The following is a 20,042-nucleotide window of genomic DNA, read 5'->3' as shown; positions in this document are numbered from 1 at the left end:
ACGTATCCTGGGAGATCCCTTTCTTGCTCTCAACGGTCCACTCAACCTCCCTGCTTGGGAGGAACCCATCCCTCTGTGGTGTTGGGAAGGCACTGTGCATTCTCCTTGCCTTCCAATCCACCCATCTGCTGAGGGAATCATGGAGAGGGGACAGGTTGGACGCAGGTCCCCAGCGCAGGTCCCCCCCAGAAGAAGCAGAGGGGATCAGGATTTCATGAGGTCTCAAGGTCATAGGTGCATCACTCCAGCAAGCTCTGCAGAGGGCTGGTGGGGCCAGGATCTGGCCCTTTGCTTGCATTTTATTTAGGAGATAAAAACAAAAGAAAACATTGGGATGGTTTGTTCTCTGGCAAGGCTCCTTTCGCTTGGAAACAGATAACACAAAAAGATTGCTCTGCCCCTGAACAGCCATTAAACCATATTTTATCCTCGTGAACTTGGACCTGTGGTATCATTACTCAGTGAAAAACATCCTTCCAGGCTAATAACAGTCACCCCCGAACAGAAGTCTCCGAACTTTTAACAGTTAGCACTACCCCTGCGGCTCCTGATTGCCCTGGATCTCTGCTTAACGGCCTGCCTGCCTCAGAGACCCTGCAGCCAGTGCTTGGTGAAGGATGAGTGTCTTCGGTACTTGAGATCCACATTTAATGTCTGATCCTGCACCATGGATATCAACAGCAGCCGCACTTTTGGACTTCAACAGGTGAAGGATCACGGCCATACACTACAGTCCTTACAGCCACATACCCTGGGGTAGCGTTTCTATTGTTGAGGAGGTTAAAAATATAGCTACATATGTTTTTCCTGTGAAATAATGAAAAATCCTCCCCACCTCCTGCAAATCCTAACTTGGTAAACAGAGTATTTGAAAAATCAATTTTAAGAAACACGTTTTATTTCCCCGAGGAAGTTTTCCCCTTTTCTCTCCTTCTTTCCCCTTCAAATGAACTCAGAGAGGCAGAAGCCTAATCCAAGTTAACTCTCAGGCCAGTTTGGAAGCTGCAGGTGAAAATATTCTTTGTACTCTCTCTCCCCCCCACACACTCCCTTCTTTAGAAGGTGCATTGACTGAAAATTGTGTCTAAATGTCAGATAATTTTTTTTTTTAAACTTTCCCTCGTTCCTGCCCTTGAAAGCTGCCTCTGGCCTGTGCCACACTGGTATAAGATCAAGTGGGAGACCAATAATGCTGAGACACTAACCAGTGATCCGTGCCCCTCTGTCCACACGGAACAATGCCCCACGGCAAAAGGCGGGCGTTAGTGGTTTGCAGACTCTCCTTCTGTTTGAGAGTTCATACCCCAATCCTGCAAACATTTACCTTTAAGATCTACTAGTAAAAAGCACTATTAGGGCTAGGTATTATTTAGCAGGAATAATCTCCGTGAACTCAATGGGACAATTCTCATACTTAAATGCTTTGCTGGAGAGGGGCCCTAAAAGGCATCTTCCTATACTTGACCTTTCTGTATCCATTAGGGCCATGCATGGGATTTACCCTGGTCCCAGTGCAGGACTGCCCCATTGCAAGGGTCAGCCATGGGCAAGTCTGGGGGAAGGCTGTGTGTAACATAGGAGGCGAGGAGCTGATGTATACGATGATCCATTCTCCTCGAAGGAGTTGGCTTTGTTTTGTTTTGGTTGTTTCTGAGAAGCACTGGGTTGCCAACCTTCCAGAATCGGCATCAATCTCCCGGTGACTATTGAAAGCAATCCGGGAGATTTTAATAGGATAATTTAAGAATATGACATTACATCATGTTGGGCGGGGGGCGGAAAATCTCCCTGAATAGCTTCAGTCTGAGTTGGTAACCCGAGAGAGAGACACAGTTATTCAGTCTGCTGTATTAAAGTGACCCCCCACCTGCTTCCTGAACTGGCTGACAGTGAAGCCAATCTGCTCAGACGCAGGGGAGAGCAGTAGTTGCTGGGAGCCAGTTGCAGCTCCCATCCTCAGCTGTCTGGCCTTGGTGCAAGTTGGGGCTACACTGAGGCAGTTCCCTCAGGGCCAGTGGAGGACTGGGTGTGGCAGACACATGCTCCGCTCTGCCTCTTCACATCCCCTCCAATGGCTGGTTGGTTTAGGGAGGCACTTTACACAAAGCAGACTGAAGAATCTGGCCTCAGGTATCCTGTTCCTTTAGCACGTGTAAATCAGGCCAGGCCTACGCTACAGACCTCTATCGGTATAACTATGAGCGACATAGTTACACCAACCTACCCCCACTGTAGACAGTGCTAGGTCCATTGGGAGAGCTTCTCCTGCCGACACAGCTACCGTCTCACAGGGAGGTGGATTAACTACACCAACGAGAGAAGCTCTCCCGTCAGCGTAGTAGCGTCTTCACTAAATCACTACACTGTAGCTGTACATGAAGACATGCAGTGCCACTGATGTCAGCAGAGTTATGCTAATTTCTATCCAGCAGAGTTCTCACCCTACTCCAAACAGAGAATACCCACACTGGAGAAGGTCCAAAATGACCATCATCCTGGGATTTGTCTCTATTGTTAACGTAGGTAATAACCAACAAGAATGTCATAAACCTCAGGTTAAGCTTTCTTCTGAAAGAGGCTATCGCCTAAGTATTTCCTGAAGGCCGCTTTTGTCTCTGTCCTGAGTTCACTCTGCCACAGAGGGACACACCAATTCTTAAACTCTTGAATTACAGATAATAGAACTCAATTTAGCTGCCAGGGACAAGGAAGGTGGCCTGTCTGTCTGTCTGACCCTGACAGTTTTGAAGGCAGCAGCATGAGATAGGATAGCCCACAGCATTGGGGATCACTGGCTAAGGCTACCTTTTTCAAAGGTGTCCTCTGACTACGAGCACATCAGTTTTTGGATGCCTAACCTCAGATACCAGGTTTGCCAGGTTGGAGTGCCCAAAAATTAAGCATGCAAAGTTAGAGGGCACTTTTGAAAATTTGGGCCTAATTTTTTAAACAGCTTCTCATTTTGTGCCTACAGTTACTCCCAGGTGCAAAACTGCAGGCACAAATTACAGCATTTAGACATTTAATTGCTGTGCAATTCAGGCAGTACAAGCCTAAATGCTATCACTTGTCCCTGTGACTGACTGACACAAAACTGACGGCACATAATTAGAGATTAGGTTGAGGCCCCTTTAAAAAGCTGCGCCTAGTAGCTGAGATTTAACACTGGATACTAGAGCAAAAGCAGGGTTTAGTGAAAGGTTAGCAAACACAGGAGGATGATTGCAACATGATGTTCCAGCAGATCCAAGCCCTGAATGAAGAAAACGTTACAAACTCCTAGTCTACCAGAACAATGAGGTGTTCTCTTTGATAGGAAACTCTGCTTTTCTCCATGCAAGCAACAGATGTATCAAATACTATAAATGGAGGTTGAGTCCTTGCTCAGGGCAACTTAGAGAAAGATATTTGCGGTGGTATGGACTGGAATGTTTTGATAAGCCTTAGGCTAGGTCAGTTGGGATGCATTACAAATCAAACAGTTATACAGGAAACTCAGTCTGTGCTAACATCAACATCTAACTTGATGAGTAATAAGTCAACTATACAAAGTCCGGACGCTCTTTCCGTATCCAGATTTTGGTCCTTGACCTCCTTCCAATATACGGAGCCATCCTAGTGCTACTCAGAATATTTCAATTGAAGGTGTTTTCATGAAAAGATGGGAAAATACTATTAATAAAGTTTGGGGTGGGGTTTATTTTGTTTTCTGACCAGTTTAACTGAAAATGTTTGTGAATTTCAACTCAGATACAAACGTAAAAGATTAAAATATTCATGTTAATGTAATCCAGCCTTCATTTTTATCAGGAGCTACAATATTTCTGCTGCTAAGTAAGATTCTGGGAAGAGCTGAAAATCAGCTATGATTGTTTAATGATGTGGAGTGGTTTAAATACATATGTAGGTAATTTTTTTTTTTAAAGAAAAAAGTACAGTCAGCATTTCAAAACAATCAGGTAAATCAGTAATAACTGCTCACCTAAAGAGCTACCATTTCATTCTATAAAAGTCAAATAGGCAATAAAGAATAATAAAAACAAATTGAAAATGTATCATATGTTTAAATCTGACATGCCACTTCCTTACAAACATCACTGCACAGTTTGGGAGAAATATTAAATTCCATAGCTGAGTTAGGATAAAATAAAACAAACATGGAAAGACTGATGTCATTCATATGGCGATGCAGTGAGCTGTAGCTCACGAAAGCTTATGCTCAAATAAATTTGTTAATTTCTAAGGTGCCACAAGTACTCCTTTTCTATTCACATCGCTGTATTCTTTAGTCAGCATCAGACCCAAACAAGACTTAAGCATGGTCTACGCTTAAAAATTAGATGGACCTCGCTAAGTTGTTCAGGGCTGTAAAAAATTTCACACCCTGAGCACTGCAGTTAGGTCAACCTAACCCCCAGGGTAAACATGTCTAGGCTGACAGAAGGATTGTTCTGTCAACCCAGAGGTGGATTAACCACAGCGATGGAAAAACCCCTTTCATCAGTGTAGGAAGCATCTACATCCCAGTGCTACAGCTGCAGCATCAAAGATGTGCCACTCTATGTAGACATGCCCTCATTCAAAAACTCTCTTCTCAGGAAGAATTTAAAGGAAACCGTGCAAGTATTGGTAGGTTTTGCAAACTATTGTTGGGAAATAATCACCATCATTAGACATGTTTTTCCCTGAAAGCCTAGAATCCACAATGCTTTGCTGATTCGTCCTCTTTGGAAGCTGGTATTAAATAAAATAATAATAAATAATAATAAGCACTTTACTAAACCTGCAAATAATGGGAAATCAAAGTTTTAACAACTGAAAAAATGCAGAACACTATCATGTCTATTTTGTGCAGGCTAATGAGCTATATTCACTTGTAAATTAAAGAATAACTGCAAACAATATGCCCCTTTATATATTGTAATAAGTATTTGCTAAGTACAATTATACACAAAGTTAAATATTTATTAAGGACAAGTCTGGCTCCTGACTCAGGCATGGTCTACAACTAAAACTGCAAACAGTTCCAAATGCAAACAGATGGACATCGTACCAAAAGGACTGAAGGTAAAAAATCCATTACAATCTACATACCACACAGACTATGCTGACAGCTTGTGCCACACACTCTCAAAGAAACTGCGGAACCACCTGATCAACATCCTCTACAACAAACAGAAAAGGAGTACTTGTGGCACCTTAGAGACTAACCAATTTATTTGAGCATGAGCTGTAGCTCACGAAAGCTTATGCTCAAATAAATTGGTTAGTCTCTAAGGTGCCACAAGTACTCCTTTTCTGTTTGCGAATACAGACTAACACGGCTGTTACTCTGAATACAGCAAACAGTGAAAGATTAAGAATGAGCTCTCAAAACTGGATACTCTCATAAAAAACCAACCTTCCACACAAACTTCCTCGTGGCTGGACTTTACAAAAACTAGACAAGCCATTTACAACACACACTTTGCTTCTCTACAAAAGAAAAAGGACACTTATCTAAACTACTACATGCCACAAGGGGCTACAACAGTGGTTCCCTTAACCCACCCAGCAATATTGTTAATCTATCCAACTATACTCTTAGCCCAGCAGAAGAATCTGTCCTATCTCGGGGCCTCTCCTTCTGCCCCTCCATCCCCAACGAACTTGATACAGTTCTGTGGTGACCTAGAATCTATTTTCAAAGTCTCCGACTCAAGGAATATTTCCAACACATCTCTGAACAACATACTAACCCACAGAGACCTTCCTACCGACACTACAAAAAGAAGGATTCTGGGTGGACTCCTCCTGAAGGTCGAAACAACAGACTGGACTTCTACACAGAGTGCTTCCGCCGACGTGCATGAGCTGAAATTGTGGAAAAGCAGCATCACTTGCCCCATAACCTCAGCCGTGCAGAACACAATGCCATCCACACCCTCAGAAACAACTCTGACATCGTAATCAAAAAGGCTGACAAAAGGAGGTGCTGTCGTCATCATGAATAGGTTGGAATATGAAAAAGAGGCTGCTAGGCAGCTCTCCAACACCACTTTCTACAAGCCATTACCCTCTGATCCCACTGAGGGTTACCAAAAGAAACTACAGCATTTGCTCAAGAAACTCCCTGAAAAAGCACAAGAACAAATCCACACAGACACACCCCTAGAACCTCAACCAGGGGTATTCTATCTGCTACCCAAGATCCATAAACCTGGAAATCCTGGACGCCCCATTGTCTCAGGCATTGGCACCCTGACAGCAGGATTGTCTGGCTATGTAGACTCCCTCCTCAGGCCCTACGCTACCAGCACTCCCAGCTATCTTCAAGACACCACTGACTTCCTGAGGAAACTACAATCCATCGGTGCTCTTCCTGAAAACACCATCCTAGCCACTATGGATGTAGAAGCCCTCTACACCAAAATTCCACGCAAAGATGGACTACAAGCCGTCAGGAACAGTATCCCCGATAATGTCACGGAAAACCTGGTGACTGAACTTTGTGACTTTGTCCTCACCCATAACTATTTCACATTTGGGGACAATGTATACCTTCAAATCAGCGGCACTGCTATGGGTACCCGCATGGCCCCACAGTATGCCAACATTTTTATGGCTGACTTAGAACAACGCTTCCTCAGCTCTCATCTTCTAATGCCCCTGCTCTACTTGCACTACATTGATGACATCTTCATCGTCTGGACCCATGGAAAAGAAGCCCTTTAGGAATTCCACCATGATTTCAACAATTTCCATCCCACCATCAACCTCAGCCTGGACCAGTCCACACAAGAGATCCACTTCCTGGACACTACGGTGCTGATAAGCGATGGTCACATAAACACCACCCTATACAGGAAACCTACTGACCGCTATGCCTACCTACATGCCTCCAGCTTTCACCCAGACCACACCACATGATCCATTGTCTACAGCCAAGCTCTACGATACAACCGCATTTGCTCCAACCCCTCAGACAGAGACAAACACCTACAAGATCTCTATCAAGCGTTCTTACAACTACAGTACCCACCTGCTGAAGTGAAGAAACAGATTGACAGACCCAGAAGAGTACCCAGAAGCCACCTACTACAGGACAGGCCCAACAAAGAAAATAACAGAACGCCACTAGACATCACCTTCAGCCCCCAACTAAAACCTCTCCAACGCATCATCAAGGATCTACAACCTATCCTGAAGGACAACCCATCACTCTCACAGATCTTGGGAGACAGGCCAGTCCTTGCTTACAGACAGCCCCCCAACCTGAAGCAAATACTCACCAGCAACCACACACCACACAACAGAACTACTAACCCAGGAACCTATCCTTGCAACAAAGCCTGTTGCCAACTGTGTCCACATATCTATTCAGGGGACACCATCATAGGGCCTAATCACATCAGCCACACTATCAGAGGCTCGTTCACCCGCACATCCACCAATGTGATATATGCCATCATGTGCTAGCAATGTCCCTCTGCCATGTACACTGGGCAAACTGGACAGTCTCTATGTAAAAGAATAAATGGACACAAATCAGACGTCAAGAATTATAACATTCAAAAACCAGTCGGAGAACACTTCAATCTCTTTGGTCACTCGATTACAGACCTAAAAGTGGCAATTCTTCAACAAAAAAAACTTCAGAAACAGACTCCAACGAGAGACTGCTGAATTGGAATTAATTTGCAAACTGGATACAATTAACTTAGGCTTGAATAAAGACTGGGAGTGGATGGGTCATTACACAAAGTAAAACTATTTCCCCATGTTTATTCCATCCCTCCCCCGCCCCCCCCCCCACCCTCTGTTCCTCACACGTTCTTGTCAGCTGCTGGAAATGGCCCACCTTGATTATCACTACAAAAGTTCCCCACCCCCACCCGCCGCTCTCCTGCTGGTAATAGCTCACCTGACCTGATCACTCTTGTTACAGTGTGTATGGCAACACCCATTGTTTCATGTTCTCTGTGTATATAAATCTCCCCACTGTATTTTCCACTGCATGCATCCGATGAAGTGAGCTGTAGCTCATGAAAGCTTATGCTCAAATAAATTTGACAGGTTTCAGAGTAGCAGCCGTGTTAGTCTGTATTCGCAAAAAGAAAAGGAGTACTTGTGGCACCACAAACTCCTTTTCTTTTTGCAACTAAAACTTAGGTCAACCTAGCTACATTGCTCAGGGCTGTGAAAAACCCATACTCCTGAGAGAGACAGTTAAGCCTACTTAAGCCCAGGTATAGATGCTGCTAGGTTAATGGAAGAATTCTTCCATCCACCTAGCTACCACCTCTTCAGGGGGTGGATTTACTACAGTGATGGATAAAAACCCTTCCGTTGCTGTGGCAAGTGTCTACACTACAGCAGCACAACTGCAGCTGGGCCATTGTAGACACAGCCTCAGGCAGCACTCAAGAGCATTTCCATGGCAGTTACTAAGGGGTTCTAGATGAAGGAGAGAAAGAACCCGTACATGGTAACCTCTAGGAAAATCTCCACTATCCCAACAACTTCATCGTCCGTTAAGAAAGTTTCACTCTCAGAACAATTGGACAACGAAGCGCGTGGAACATAAATTCTTTGGATGAAGATTTGATCAATGGAAGTAAAGGAGAAATCACCAGGGTTATTTTGGGCACATAATTCACAGTAGGCACTACTGGCACAAATCAAGTTGCAAGATTGGGGCCTTCTATTGTTATTAGGTACCCAGCTCCGTGCTGAGAATCGCCTAAGCTGCTCAAGAAAAAGTGTGTTTCTTTTTGCTCTGGTGCACAGTTAGTTTGGGTAATCGATATGCAATGCGTAGGTAAAACCATACTTAAGAGGCCCATATTAAATGCCAGCTAATGCATGCTCTGGTCTTCTGACTCTGTGAACTATCATTACCCCCTTTAACCTGAGCAGCTAGTCAAAGTTCGGGGCTTTGAGGATTGTTTCCGCTGGGAAGAGACTGGAACCAGGTATTTTCTTTGATGCAATCTTGTTTATTTACAAAGATTATACACAAAGTTCTATTAGCCTGGACACAGTAGGTATCAAAAGGAGGAGAGAGTTCCTTTGCTTGCTGCTCCAAACTTGCCTTTCCAGCCAGCACTCTGTGTCCCAAAAGCTCTCTCTCTCAGGGCCACATTACCTGGGCTTCTGGTACTGTCTACTTGGCTTTCTGGCCACTTCTCCCACACACACAGACAGTCCAAGTTCCAACAGTCAAAGCCCTGCATTTTCTAGATCAGTCTCCAGGGAAACTCCTTCAGCCACATGGGTCAGCTTTTCCATGTACTGTACCTGTATTTTGGGAGTTACTGCTATTGTTTCAGCCACCTGGATACTATGGTTTCTTTACATTTATCCTGAGTGAAAGGTTATGGTTACACCATCACCCAACCCATAACAACAAGGTTAACCCAACCACACAGTCCTATCTATCTAAAAGAGATTTGAGACATTTCCACTACTCCCATTTCTTTTGTTTCTAACTCTTTCCAGGATTATGTCAATCTTAAAACACTTTTCCATAGGTTGATAGATATGGGGAAAAAGTAGAGTAAAACTTTGCTAAAACTCAAAATGCAGGACTAAAATAGAGAGACAAGGTGGGTGAAGTAATATCTTTTATTGGTAATAAAATCTTTTATTGATGGGTGAGGTAATATTTTTGCGGGCTTCAACAACGGAACCCTACAACAACGATATATATTTAAAAAAAAAACCAACACAGATCACCACGTTTATCTTCACAGATCCAGCAACCACCCCAAAAACACAAAGAAATGTATTATGTACAGTCAGGCACTCCGATACCACAGAGTATGCTCCGAGAAAAAAGTCGCGGATAAACACCTTAAACACGTTCAAAACCACCTTCACCAAACAAGGACACACCATCAGAGAAGTTGATTGGATGCTGGAACAGGCCACCCAATCCTGGATCCCATATGGGGAATCATTAAACAATTACAACCTGTCCTCGATGGGGACCATATTCTGAAAGAAATCTTTCCCAAACCCCACCTCTTCTGGCCTTCAACCCCCCCTCCCCCGATCTCATCATCAGAAGCAAGCTCCGCACAAACCAGAGCCCACCAACTCAAAGTGGCACCAGACGTTGCTAAAAGAACAGATGCAAAATTCGCAGACCTATCTCCACGGCTACGATGACCAACACCCCCCACAACACAACTGTCATGATCCAAGGGCCCTAGACATGCCTATCACAACATGTGATGTATCTCATCCAGTGCACTAAATGCCCCCCCAACAATCACTGCACTCTGGAATGAACTCATCCAAAAAGGATAAAAGGCAAAAATAACGTATTACTCACGGGGTGAACACTTGTCACAAAATGATCACTCTGTATCAGATCTCTCAGTCGGTCCTCAAAGGAAACACCTTCCAAAGACAAGCCTGGGAGCTTAAATTCATAACTTTATTAGACACTAAAAACCACTGTCACAATAAAGAGACTGATTTATGGCTCATTACAACAATCTATAACCCACTAACCCTCCTACTGCAGAAGTGTTAACATTTGGTCACCTGGCCGGAGGGCTGAGTCACAAAGAGGCATCAGCGACCCGTGGAGCAAGACAGGGGCTGCAGAACCAGAGAGCGAGACAGCACACAACCACAGGAGGGGCAATGAACTCACAAGCTACTCCCCAGTTACCAGGAGGAGGTGCCATCCCTGCGGTGACTGGACCACCCTGTCACAGACGGTTACCCCTCAAAGTAAAGTTCATTCAAGCTGTGAGGAAGGTGACAGAATGTGGTGGAGAAGGAAGCTCCATGCTCTTTCTTCCCCCGCGGGTGCTTGCTAAAATGCAAATTGTTGCGTTTCCTGCAATGTCCCCTCTCCTTTTTAGTTTGATGACCCTGTTTACTGCTTATATGTAGACAGAGGTAAACCTACACGCCTTTGTCTAAGGCAAACTGTGCTTATGCATTGCTTGCTGAACCCATTTTAAGAATATAATTCTGGAATATATTCAGAACTGTTTGTACACATCCTGCGCATGCATCATATAAGAATATTAATGATCAGTGAGTTATCAGTTTTCCTATGATATCTTACATGCCACCTTTTAGACACAGATTATGACATCAGTGGGTGAGGTGTGGGGAGTGTGTCAGGCCTGACTATACTGTTGACACAGTCATTTTAAGTGTACAATGACCAGTGTTGGAGATACAGGCAAGAAAGTCCACGATACCATCAGTGGACACATTGGTAAGATCAAAGCCCTGTTTTAACCCAACTGTTTCAATTTTAGTGTTTGCAGCTAGCACTAGCACAGGGGTACCATGTGGTGAGCATTATTCTCTTGGAACACATTACTGGGAAATAGGGGGTCACATGGTTTCCTCTGCAGTGTTAAAACCAGAAAATTGAATTTTCTTGCTGAACGTTCATTTAGCCACTTCAACAAAAGTTCATCTTTTAGAGGGCACTCAGCGGCTAATTCGATAGTGTAAAAGTGGCATGCTGCAGCTGCTAATGCAATCTAAAGGTGATGTGCACATACAAAGTTGGGCAGTATTCTTGCAAATCAAATTTGATATCCCAAAATATGGTTAATATAATTTAGTGCCGATAACTTGTCCCTGCCTAACCAGGAACTTGGAATATTGCAGATTCTGGTGGCCTCTATTCTTGTGGCATCCTGAACTTTTACTCACATATCTTTTGCAGCTTCACAAACAACAGGGGACAGAGGAAGAGGCTTCTGCCTATTAATTTCACCCCCAGGAGGTCTTGACAGGTGAAAAATCCAATTTTTCCTCAGATGTCTACCCTTGCTGCATCAGTGCCTCCATGTGGCATGCCCAGAGCGCTGCCTTTCCGATGGCTATTTTCTTCTTGTCTCTCGCATGTGGGAATTTCATCCCTCAGAAAAGTCAGCTCCGAGTTGTTGTCTGTCAGTAGCATGAAGTGGAATGGAGAGAGAAGACTTGGGAGTAAGGATTTATTGACTTGAAGCCAGGGTTAAACCTCCAGCTAGAACCAGCCAGCATCCTGTGGCACACAGCGGTCTAACACACTGGTTGAATGACACCTCGTTGGGACAACGTGATGGGCACAGGTGACACTGACTGCTCCAAGGTCACGGCCGCAAAACCTGACTCACCTCCCTGCCCAGGGAGAGCAGGAATTGTGGAGGGAGCACGGACAGCACCAAGGAAAGGGAGGAACAAATCAGAGGTGCCACTTCTCTGTGAGAGGAGAGGAGGCAGGAGCAGAGTGTAATTGGAACTGCTGCTGCCATCTTTGGAGGGGGAAACCAGAGGAAGCAAAGCTGGTGGGGGAAAAGAGCTTGGCCTTCGCTAGCAAAGCGGCAGCAGTGTCCTGCAGAACAGGAGATGTGGGCAGAATTCATTAATTAGGAGGAGAGTGGGGAGCCTGGAGTTTGTCTCTTGGACTGTGAGGCAGCACCCAGAATTTAACAACTGGTGTGGCGGGAGCACAAGGTGCGAGAATTGATCTTTATGGGGGGAGGATTGATTTATTGGGGAAGGCAGATGGATTCATAGGCGGGTGGATGGGTGGGGCTGGGCCGATGTGTTGGAAGAGAAGATGTAGCAATGTGTAAGTTAAATAGACAGCACATGAGGATGGGGAGGAGCCATGAAGATATCTGTCACCTTGATTAGGAGCCTCAGTCCTTGGGCAAGCTGGTGTCAAGGAAACGTTTCCAGCCCGTCTCCACAATCATAGCTCCGTTCTCCTTAGGCATTACCGTTTTGTCCAAAAGAGCCACTACGCAAGGACAACGTGCTCATGAACATCACAAACATAAAGCATCCAGCTGCTTTGATGCATTTGTTTTCTTTTAAGAGTTACCAAGCACAGATAGGTCACCCGGGAGCCCCCTGCAGAGACAGCGAGCCACTGCTGCGCGTGAGCTTTCCACTCAGCCTACAGCAGAGCACGCTGCGAGATACCCATTCATATGCCACTACTGGATGGTGCCTAATCGCCCCCTAGAACTCAGCACGTCGGGGAGGGTAGTTAGTCCAGGAAAAGTTAGGAGTTCATGGAAGTGCGGTGCAACTCTCAAAGAAGGCAGCAGGTGAAATGAATTCAGCGCTGTTACAAGATGACAGATAACTTCCATTTCCTGGGCAATCTTTTCATTGAGCTGCCACAGCCCTTTAAAGGCTTAACCAGATGGGTTCTGAATAAAAGCAGAAGAGTAATAGGTTGGTACCTACCATTCAAAGACTTGAGTGATTTAACAGACTATAGAAAAGGTTAGTTTCAATCAAGCAGTGTGAAAATACATAGAGGATTAAGTTATACTGGGTTTGCTCCTTATTAGCTGTCATTGATATAAAGTTGAAATCTTTTGAATATCACCCTGTTTACCTGAAATCACACAGGTTGTCTTTGTTCTATTTTCAATAAGGTTTGCAGCTTCCCCAGGGAAGACCCTTGACATTTTAGCAGCACTTTTTACTTCTAAGGGAACCAACTAATTAGCTGTGTGCCAATAATCCTGGACAACGTTTACTTCTAATTAACCAAGCTGACAAGAATTTAAATACAAACTACTCTTACAAATGAAAGGTTAACCACAGACTGTCAGCCTTTGCCATAGCTTTAGACAGTTTTAAGAGTGAAAAATCGTTGTAATTTAATTAAAAAGGGAGACTCCATTTCTATAATGAAAAGTGCAGACTTCCACTTTTAAAACCCAGAGATGTGGTTTTGGGGGACAAAATACTCACTCTCTCCCATCCCAGAAAAGAGGATTAAGATTATAAAATATTCATATCTATTTCCCTCCCACCCCCCACTACTGAGAATATAGATGAATCTGTTGTCCACTTTTCATATTCAGACATCCACAGAACAAATTTTTAACACAGTCCAGCAGCCTTAAAATAATTTAAGCTGTTCTGAGGGGTTTTTAAACAGGAGCTCATTATTCATTGAAATTCTCGCTGCAAGCAGGAAGAATCTTGAGCCTCCCGAACTGCATGAAAGGCAGAAATCTGGCCCTGACTTGCATAGATATCTGAACTATGTGTTTACCATAGTGATTGGTCCTATCTAGGGCCTGATGGTGCATTAGCACTGAAGGGCCTAGTTTTTTTCTATAGGAATCTCTCCCTTAACCAGAAGGGTACATGTTTCTCATGATATTTATCAAACCTCAGCTCCTTCTGCCATGCAGCTGCCTGCAGCTGGAATCAGACTGCACAATTAAGGTTAAGATTTTGTCACGGTTATTTTTAGTAAAAGTCACAGACAGGTCGCGGGCAATAAACAAAAATTCACGGAAACTTGCAACCTGTCTGTGACTTTAACTAAAAATAATGGCAGGGTAGGGGGGGTGGAGGTGTTGATGGGGTGATGACTGAGGTCTGAGCCCCGTGGTGGTGGGGTAGGTATCCCGTCTGACATCTGGGCACACACATGAGTGTGATAGGGATAAGAACATAAGAATAGCCATACTGGGTCAGACATATGGTCCACCTAGCCCAGTATTTATCTTTTGCAAAAAGAAAAGGAGTACTTGTGGCACCTTAGAGACTAACCAATTTATTTGAGCATGAGCTTTCGTGAGCTACAGCTCACCGAAAGCTCATGCTCAAATAAATTGGTTAGTCTCTAAGGTGCCACAAGTACTCCTTTTCTTTTTGCGAATACAGACTAACACGGCTGTTACTCTGAAACCTATCTATCTTTTGTTACCAGATGCTTCAGAGAGAATTAACAGAACACGGCAATTATTGAGTGATCCATCCCCTGTTGTCCATTCCCAGCATGTGGCAGTTAGAGGCTTAGGGACACCCAGAGCATGAGTTTGTCTCTCTCACCATGTTGGTTAATAGCCATTGATGGACCTGTGTTGTATTCAGTGTTGTTGTAGCCATGTTGGTCCCAGGATATTAGAGAGAGACAAGGTGGATGAGATAATATCTCTTATTGGACCAACTTCTGTTGGTGAGAAAGACAAGCTTTTAAACATACACAAGCTTGTCACAGAAAGTTAGAAACAGTTCCTTAGCCACAGGATCAAGACACTACGCCACACTGCCTCTCGCTAGGCCCCTGGTTTTCCAGAGAGTCTTTTCTTACAGCAGTTCATCTTCACAGTATAAGCCAACCAACTAAAATAGATGAGCCCAGCTTCCTTCAAAATCAACCTCAACACTTCTGTGTAAGCCTAGCAGCATGGATGCTTTGAGATCATTGGTGGCCAACACCCTACTCACAAGCAAAAGCAGCATATTTTCAGCTGATTTGTAGCAGCAGAATTTCCAAGTTCAGTTTTCAGCCACTGCTTCTGATCAACACACAGCTGTTTTCTTAACATTCTCTGTTGTCAACATTCCATTTTCATGCTGAGAGACAGCATGGGGTGGGTGGGTGTGGGGGGGGGGAGGAGGTCAGAATTCAGGCTGATGGCACAAACATTGGTTAGTGAGGTTAAAAAATTGCAAAAATAACTCTGTGTCTTCATTCTGTACAAACTGTAAGACAGAGTGTGTTTTCAGATCTCACTGGACAGCAAGTAAAGGAAAATATTACAACAATATTCTGCTCGACACAAGCAAAAAAACCTTTTCAGAACACTTATGCACCCTGAAAAGACATCAGTTCATGTTGAAGGATATCAGCAAGAAGAAATCACTTCACTTTGTTATTAAATGTTGCAATGAAAACAGTTCTAGGGCTAAATTAGGATGCACACCCCTTGTGCATTTGTTCATAATAGGGACTGTGTTATTTGTGGGTGGTCATAAGCTGGTCAGCCTAAGAATGTCTGAGTAGCTGTCCACTCGTGGTCTTGGCTTAAGTAATCAGGGTCATGCAAGGGGGGAAAGTGTGTAAGGGAACAGGTGGCTATGGTACAATAACCAGACCCTGCTCCTTGGCCCCAGAGGGTCCCAGAGCCTGGGCCACAATTAAACAGCCCCATAGCCTGACACAAGCCAGCTGCGGGTGCTTAATTGCAGTGTAGACACAACCTAAGCCTCTTCCCCACCAGGCCCTTCTGTGGCTGGAGCTACAAAAGTCTGAGGAGCATGAACCCCAGAGGTCTTGTATAAACCAGGATCAAAGCTCAACAGATCCACCAAGTGATTTCCCTTCTGGATAGGGCTCATGCCCCAGAGGCTGTAGGTTAGCCAGGATTGTGTCACCAACTCATTATAGGCCCAATCCAACATCAATGAATCCAATGCTATTGACCTCAGTGGGAGATCAGACCTCCCTATGACCTGGCCAACTTATTTGAAACAATTTAAAAAAAAAAAAAAGGGGGGGGGGGGAGGGAGGGAGAAAGAAGGAGGCCACTACGGACCAGATGCTGTATCTGAGAGTAGTTCTCAGTAAATACATTACAAAAGAAAGCCTGACCAAATGAAGAGTCCGCTCAGAGGTATAATGAGGCCCCCATGAGTTAAATTAGATCTACTCCGGAGAGATTTGAAAGTAGAATTACTAGATAACAGTGTGCTGCAGTTACAGGCTACAGTACTATGTCAGGTATTGGTCTGAATCAGGACAAATCTTCAACTTGAGTTGATCATCATGCTCTGTTGGAATTCTATATTTGAGCCAAAAGATAAAAATCAACACTTCAGATTAATTTATTGAAGCATCAGTGATACTGAATTACACCGCACCTTTCGTCCCAGGATCTCGAGACAACACTCACACATTCATTAAGTCTGAGAACCACAAGGCATTTGAATGGGCAGATGGGAAAACTGAAACAGAGCGGTCAAATGGCTCGACAGAGGTCACCCAACAAGACAGCGATGGATACAGGAATAGAACACAACACTACTGGCCCCCAGGCTAATGCTCTAACCACTAGACAATCATAGAATCATAGGACTGAAAGGGACCTCAAGAGGTCTTTTAGTCCAGTCCCCTGCACTCAAGGCAGGACTGAGTATTATCTAGTCTAGTCAATGCTCCCTCAAGTAAACAAATGCACTTCAATTCAGCTGAATTTGATGCAAAGCCATTGTGTGCGCACATCACACCCTGAATGCCAATTCAAGTTCATAATTTTTTGTTTTCCTATATGGTCTTGATTCCACATAGGTGCCAGATGAAGTGAACTGGCAGGTAACTCTATGTCACTGATGTTTAAAAATGCACTCTATTGACCTGTGTATCTTTTTATGACAAGACATGTCAGTTGGCCCTTATGAATCAGAGGTGAATAAGAATAAGGTTCACAGACATTCCTCTTCATAAGAAAGAGAAGATTTTGTAGCCATCTGCAACTCCCACAGGTATCTACACATATAGTCTGATGTCCAGACCAAACTGCTGATCTTATGTCCACAAAGCACATCCTAAGGCTCAAACAGAGACGGTCACTCCCAAATTTATTTTAGTTTAGCGTCGGCACATCTTTCTGGGGAAACTATGCCAGAAACTATGTCCGAGGACGCAATTACAGCAATATCCTTGTCATTAAAGAAGTAGGACTTGAGGATCAAGGTAAAGCGGGGTAGGTCTACATAGCCTCAATGGAGCTACATCAATTTACTCCAGCTGCTCTTAGGCTATTTCAGGACTATAAAGTTCTTGCTTCTTCTGCAAGAGATCAGTCTCTTTTACAAGCTGAGGAAGAATATTTTGTTTGACCAAAAGACTCAGTAACAGCAGCGTGGTATGTACTCGGCTGTTTTCCCCAAGCCGGTAGTCTCTATTCTACTGTTGGATCCACATGGACAGTAATACAGGCTACATCAGCTGGTCACTAAAGACCAGCAATTTCTTTCTGCCTGTTACTGGGGTTCCCCAAAAACTCTTCTTAGGGGATCATTTTGTTAAGAATTTCTACCCAAACAATACAGATCCCACACAGTGCCCCTCACGCTTACAGCGCTACAACATATAGTGAAAATAGGCAACTATATTACAAAGCCATTTAAACAGCTGTGTTTGCAATCAGGCACAACTAAAATAATCTAAGCACATGCTTCCATTTAATCTTTCTACTACGTACAGTCTGTGCTTTCACTGAAGTCAGCAGGAATTGGGCATTATCTGGGGGCAGAACTTGGCCACTGTTCAAGCTTTGCTGGAAATACAGTAGGGTTTACACATGAAATAACCAGATTTCTTCTTTATTAGGTTTTGAGAAGGCTGGGGGAGAGAATTTAAACCTTATTTTTGTTTAAACTAAATTTATTTTTGCATTCTTGCCTTTGTTACTGCATGAAGAGAGATTGTCTTTCAGCTCTGGAGACCTGGGCTCAAATTGTAATGTGGACACAAGCGACAAGAAATTTGAGGGAAATCACCACAATCCCTAGTGGCTATTAGTCCACGCCATAAAACTACTACCACCCAGCTTGGCATCCCAGCTGTCACTGATTAGCCAAGGGCCAGACTAGCAGGACCTTTCAGGTCAGGGCTGAGGTGCAGACAGGGCTGGGCGTGCTAGCCAGTACAGCACCCAACTCCAGCTAGGGATATTATTCATTCATGCGCACATGGAGCAAATTCCACACCAAATTAAAATGGCAGGTATTTTATTTGCATGTTTTGCAGGCTCAGTAGGCACAAACCAGTTATTGCAACAGAGAAAGTCAAGGCAACATTCTGCCATAGACAGTATTTGCTTAATTATTCATATTAGGAAATTATTCTCAGTTCCATATGGCTGTTACACAGAGTCATTTAGAAACCAGTAGCAGCAGACAGGCCAAAAACTTTGTTCACAAAACAGAGAGGGTGGCCACCCCACTTCATTAAAACCAAAGCGTTTAGACCTTTATGCTTTTGAAAAAGGAAATTAATGTTTCACAAAAGCCAGCTAGGAAGCCCAGCAGCAATTTATAGAGTATCTATGGAATCCTGGTATTCAGTATCTATGGAAAGATCATTATCCTGGGTCACGCTTTTCAGTTATTTACACATAACTGGATTCCAGTTCTGTGTCAGGCCAAGTAAAACAGTGGTGATAAGGTCATATCTTCCTTGATATTAAATCACAAGGCTACTTTGTTCCCCTGTGACTGCAGTACTGAGGACAGTGCTGTTCTTCAAAGAGGTGAGATCTTTGTTTGTATATGCTACTGTGAGAATGTACGTTGTTACATAAACATTAGAAATCGCCTGAAAGGAGAATAAATAAATTCGCTTTCTGCTCAATCCTACCATGAAAATGTCAACACCGGGAGAGATTTGATTAGACTGCTAAAGTGAAAAATGACATTTACCTTGAGTCTAGCTGGGCTCAATGAAGCAACGGATCATCCAGCAAAGTTTTTTGTTTCACCTGCACCAAGATCTCCCGTTTCAATTTGGCTTCCAAACAGGAAAGTTGATTGAGGACCATCTGGTCTGTGGATATTTAAAGCACCTCTCATGGTACCACCTGAGTAGCATCATGCCTATCCATCAAGGCCCATACACTGCCCCTCTTCTCTTTTATTTTATGCTGCAATGATCAGAGTGATTACTTTGTGGTCTGCCAGGAAAGTGTGTTAACAGGCCATTTTTCTTCCACCATGATTACTGAGGGATGGTTCGAAGGAAGAGATGATCTTACAGGGTGCACTAAAAGTTGCAAGATTTAGATTCATCCTGATCCATAGCAAGTAGCATTCCCCCCAGAAACCCAGTCCTTGAGACCTTCACAGGGACCATCAGCTTCACATCACCATTGACTGCAGCTGTTACTGTGCAGCATAGAGGGAGAAGCAGCCCCTTCAAGAGTTGGGCCCTACCCCTTTAGATTAAGGCCAGGACCTTGGAATGAATCCTGAATCAAATGGGGAGTCAGCACAGAGCACCAACAACCTATATAATGTCTTTAGTCAGGAGCTGCAGGAAGTCCCTATAAATGGAGGGCCACTGGCACCCAAACCATAGCCACACCCTCCCCAACTGCCCTTTCACCCCGAGCTCCTGCTCCCACGCTGCCCCTTCCCCACAAGACTCACACCTCCACTCACTCCTCTCCACCCCTCCTCCCATTGCTTGCCCTGATGGCTGTAAAAAGTGGGAGAACACAGCCCTCCCACATTTAAAAGTGACGGGGCCCATGGCCTACTGCCCACCCCCC

General features: G+C 44.2%; 1 long non-coding RNA gene across 1 annotated transcript in view; it reads right to left on the bottom strand.

Moving 5' to 3' along the window:
- The window catches only part of LOC122466856, a 108,490-nt gene that overhangs the window by 25,131 nt on the left and 63,317 nt on the right, over positions 1 to 20,042 (bottom strand). The window lies entirely within an intron of this gene.

Source organism: Chelonia mydas, chromosome 8 (assembly GCF_015237465.2).
Source record: "Chelonia mydas isolate rCheMyd1 chromosome 8, rCheMyd1.pri.v2, whole genome shotgun sequence".
Classification (NCBI taxonomy): domain Eukaryota; kingdom Metazoa; phylum Chordata; order Testudines; family Cheloniidae; genus Chelonia; species Chelonia mydas.
This window is presented reverse-complemented; position numbering and strand designations above follow the sequence as displayed.